We start from the raw sequence: 5,298 nt of genomic DNA on the forward strand, positions 1-5,298 counted from the left end.
AAATCAGTTGAGGTAGCACCATACTTGGCCTTGAAAAGTTTTACCCATAAACAATCATCATCCTGTTGCAGCCTCCAGCCAAGTTTGGCTAGAAATGCTAAATTCATGTGTTTGAGGCTGCGAATACCCAGTCCTCCATTCGTTTTGCTAGGATTGTATTTATTTTTTATTTATAATGTCGGCTATTTGTTCGGCTATTTGTTAATAGCCTACGTTATAGAGTTTTTAAAATAGCTCTGGCCAGCGGTTTTGAAATCATTTTCACACCACCGCCCCTCTTCCCTTCTCCCTTCTCCGCAGCGAGCAGCCCCTTTTCCCTTCTCCCCACCGCCCACCGCACAGCCAGCAGCCCGCCACCGCCCACAGCACAGCCACCGGTCATCGTCGGTTTCCCTCCACCACCGCCACACTGCACCTTCTATTCGACGCCTCCGCTGTCCAGCCACAGCCACAGCCGCCTAGCTTCCCGCCACAGCATCGCACAGCCTCCGCCGCCCACAGACGAAGCACTGCACCCCGCACCGTTGGTAAGTTTTTTTTTTTTTTTTTTTTTAATTATTATTATTATTTTAATTTCTGAATATTAGAATTACAATAATTATATTTGAAATTATTTATTAATGTATTTCGAATTTTAGGAATTGTTAGGTATATATTTTGAATTTTATAAGTTAATTGGTTATATATTTGGAACTATTAGGTTGATATAATTGTATTTTAAGATTTATTGGTATTATATTTTGAATTACTATTAATTTATTTTGAACTTTAATAAATAATGTTGATATATTTGTATTTTAGGATTTATTGATAATATGGGTAACATCTTGGCATCTTTCTAGATAATTAAGTGAATATTATCTAAGCTATCTTTCTATATAGTTTAGTTTGGGTTTCAATTGCTCTTGTTTCTGCTTTTGTTGGTTGGTTCTGTAATACTGGGAATTGTGGTTTGAGTCTCAAAGTACTAATCTTGATTAATTGTGTTTGTGCCTGTTTATCTTTGCAGGTTGTGTTTTTTCCCTTTACTTTTTAGAGTTTTAGGGTGATGTTGTGGATTTAGCAAGCTAATTCCAAATTATTTATCTGTAAAGAATCTGTTTTTATGCTTAATACGTTAGTTCTTGTTACAAGTTGAAACATAGGAATTTAGTTGTCTAGATTGTTAATTGTATGATAAGGAGTTTGTGGATGTAAGCAAGAGAAACAAATGCACTATCATTTTGAGCGAGCTACTCAATGGGCTCTAAATTGAGGATTCCTACTAGCAATGGTGTTATGCCCAAATTAGGGAGGGGGTACCGCCCTTTGAAGGTCTGTTTCAGTGTTTTGGATTGTATATATAAGATGTTGCATACTTATATTGAATCCATAAAATTCTAGTTGTAGATACTGAAAAATAGGTTTTGTTAATCTTATAATATAGGTAGTTTGCATGGACTATCCGAGGCCAGAACTCGAGAATACAGTTAACTATATTGAAGCTGCTTACCTGTCCTCTTCATTTCGTTCTGCTCCACGTCCAAGTAAACCATTGGAAGTTGTTATTGCTGGTGCCGGTAAATTTTTAGTCTGTCTCAATTATATTTTCTTATTGGCGTTTTTGAAGAAATGCTATTCCTCTGCTACTTCTGTTGTACTAGAACGTTTAGGGGTATAATTCCACTTCAGTTTTACGTTGAAACAACCCCTCACTATGCTCTAAGAAATGTAGAAAGCTCCTTTCATTCTACTATCTTATAACCGAACTTTGAAAGGAGAAAAAGGAATTCAAGGAAATTCGTTTTCGTATTTTGGTGCTCGTAGGTTTGGTTGGGTTGTCTACTGCAAATATTTAGCATATGCGAGCCACAAACCAATACTGTTGGAGGCACGAGATGTGCTAGGAGGAAAGGTTGGTGAGACTCTCTATCACACTATTGCTTTTCTTCTTCTATATCACCAATCAACCTTGATGGATGATAAACGATACTTGAAAGCGAAGAATTAGGCTGTCTCCCTTTTATTACAGTTACAAGAGATCACTTACAAATACACGATTACGAGATATCTTGGAATTACAAGAGCTGCCTAGAATATAAAAAAAAAAATTGCATATTTGTAAATAAACTAACAAAATGGTAACTCTCACTATCTCACCCTTTATGCTCGTCTTCTTTCTCATGAACTATTATACTTAAAAATCATCATTGCATGAATCACTAGAGCTAAACCTAAATGCATAGGTTGTGAAATAATATCTACTTGGAATTTTAGATGTCATCGTAATAGTATGGAGTATTAACTATCTTTGGTTTTCTAGGTAGCTACATGGAAAGATGATGACAGAGACTGGTGTGAGACTGGCTTACACATATTCTGTAAGTTTAAACGCCCATATTGTTCATATTGATTCTAGCAAAAAAATAATGGCAGTAAAGGGTAAAGAAGACAAGATTTACGTGGTTCGGCAATATGCCTACGTCCACGAGAGTGAAAACAATTCTCTTATTCATAGTGATGGTGATAGTGGTGACACGACCCATAGGGATACAACCAATATATTTATAGGCATCTAATCCTTATACAATGGGTTTACCCGTTTCACTCCTACTTCTAGTATGAGACAAACTCATATTCCTAATCCATATATGAGACAAACTCAACAATCTCCACCTTGACGAATATGCTCTTTAGGAGAAAAAGATAACTCAACAAATCCCCACCTTGACGAATATGCTCTTAAGGAGAAAAAACTTATCTCACCATCTCCACCTTCACATATATGCCCTTTAGGAGAAAGACTATCTCCACCTTGGCAAATATGTCCCTTAAGAGAAAAGATAGCTCAACAAATCTCCACCTTAGCAAATATGTCCCTTAGGAGAAAATACCTTATCTAACCATCTCCACCTTCGCAAATATGCCCTTTAGGAGAAAAATATTTATCTCACATATACACATGGGTAGGAACAACCATGTTTATCCCAACTAGCCAGCCACATGCATACGCAGCATCAAACGTTACCCAGTGCATGTACACGAACCGCTTCGTCCCAAGCCATTTGCCCCTCAGCCGTCGACCTGTTATACTAGCCGCGACTCATGCTTACTGTCTCGTTTAGCTGGCCTCCTGCATCTGGCCCATACCAGGTCCATGTCCCCTCCTGGTATCCACGCTGCCCCAACACAACAGCGCCCCTGCAAAGTCACACTAAACCCGTGTGCCTTGCTCAATGCTCCACTAACCAGTAATTGCCACTGGTCAGCAACGCGCACCACGCAGCATCAAACGTTTCCCCGTGCATGTTCACAAACTGCTTCGTCCCAAGCAATCCGCCACACCAACCTTGACTCATGCCAAGCCCGGCACATACCAGCCGTGACTCATGACAAGCCCGACCCATACCGAGCCAATATTGACCCATATCGATACCAGGTCCACGACCCCTCCTGGTATCCGCGCTGCCCAACACTACAGCGCCCCTCACCACTTTCTCATCTAGCATCTAGAAGCATCCAACAAGTCCAAACAATGTTCGAACTTGTTGCTTGTAATTGCTAGAACATCACCTTCACTATAATAAGACTCATCAGCACGTACCACATCCGTAGCTTCCTGCTTCTTCAACTCCTTCAAATCAGCCTCTTCCAGATTTGCTGGATTTTCCACCCTCGAGGTTTTCAGAAGGCCTTGGTAAACCAACAAATTCATTACCCTAGACTGCCATAACCCAAAATTCCCTATACCATCAAACTTTGATACCTCGAATTTTGTACTTGAACTAGTCATCACAACTATGAATTTGTTGAGATTAACAAAAACAAGAAACAAAAATAATGGCAGTAAAGGGTAAAGAAGACAAGATTTACGTGGTTCGGCAATATGCCTACGTCCACGGGAGTGAAACAATTCTCTATGGTGATAGTGGTGACACGACCCATTAGGGATACAACCAATATATTTATAGGCATCTAATCCCTATACAATGGGTCTACGCGTTCCACTCTTACCCTATACAATGGGTCTACGCGTTCCACTCTTACTTTTAGTATGAGACAAACTCATATTCCTAATCCATATATGAGACAAACTCAACAATTGCTTTAATAAACTTGGTTCAATTAGTTTCAAATATTTTTCTCTATTAAACACTTTTCGTACGCCTCCCTGGACCCAACACACATCTTTTTGACCTTATGAAGGACGTTATTTTTCCTATGATTATACTTTTGGAGTTGGTATGGTCTGGTTGTGGTTTTCTGATTCAATGCTTGGTTTCCTAAATATTTGTCCTGAATGTTAATTATGCAATAGGTTCTGAAGTTTCAGAAGCTTCTCATCAGTCCATTGGCAAAAGTGATGAAGAATGGTTACGTTGCAAATTATCCAAATGCATTCAAGGTATCTTTCATGCTGCTTCTGCCTGCTCTATACCATATCAATATATTTTTAGTCTGTTTAATGCATGATCTTGGTCACTACATGTCGCATGGATGGCAAACAACACCAAGAAACTATTAGGTTCCAAAAGCAATCGTCCTCACTGTTGGACATTTTTCAGCACAGCAAGCTTTGGTAAGAAAAACAAAGTTCCACAGGTAGTTTTTGGTTTGGTGATTTAAGCCCCAATAAAGATAAGCCATCCCATAGAGACTTAATTCATATAAGGACAGGCTACTTCAGAGATTTGATTGCCATAATCCTTTATACAATGAGTTTCAAAGTCCTTGCTAAGATCATGAAGAGTAGAGTGAGTTCTAAAAGGTTTACAAAATTAAATGTGAATATAATCTGAAATAATTGGATTGGATAACATCCTTATAAATAGTGCTTTATTCATAGAGGCTTGAAAAACACTTTGATTGTGATTCCCCTGGCCTTAGCCATTTCATTAACCAAGTACCCAAATTTAATGCCATGGTGATATTAGCTAACTTACCCAACTGAGTGTGCAGGACTGCAGGCAGGGGAACATTTGTTATAGGATATCTAAATTATTTACATAGTAATTCATATCTAATTTCCCTAAGTGGGAAACTAAGAATGCAGATTTCTAGATCTATAAAAATGAACAAAACACTTGCTTTGTTTCATATTCATGAATCACTTAATATTGATGAATATTGCTGTTTTATTAGGAAGCATTCCAAATGCTACAGCTTAGAAAGTGAAGGAAGCCATGCTTGAGGGTGTTGAAAAAGCACTTGGACTATCACATGGATCACTTAAAAGGCCATTGTATACTCGGTTGCAATTATGGTAAAATGAAATCTTTGAACTATGATGTCGTTTAATTTGTTTTAATATTGATGTCT

General features: G+C 38.4%; 1 long non-coding RNA gene across 1 annotated transcript; it reads left to right on the forward strand.

Annotated features, from left to right (window-relative positions):
• The first annotated feature begins 1,001 nt into the window (after positions 1 to 1,001).
• LOC109173930 lies at positions 1,002 to 4,373 on the forward strand. The gene is made up of 5 exons (XR_002052979.1): positions 1,002 to 1,314; positions 1,427 to 1,559; positions 1,807 to 1,894; positions 2,303 to 2,360; positions 4,298 to 4,373. It is a non-coding gene; the product is annotated as an uncharacterized LOC109173930 (long non-coding RNA).
• Positions 4,374 to 5,298: the final 925 nt, after the last annotated feature.

The sequence above is a fragment of the Ipomoea nil genome, unplaced genomic scaffold (assembly GCF_001879475.1).
Source record: "Ipomoea nil cultivar Tokyo-kokei standard unplaced genomic scaffold, Asagao_1.1 scaffold0497, whole genome shotgun sequence".
In the NCBI taxonomy this organism is placed as follows: Eukaryota; Viridiplantae; Streptophyta; class Magnoliopsida; order Solanales; family Convolvulaceae; genus Ipomoea; species Ipomoea nil.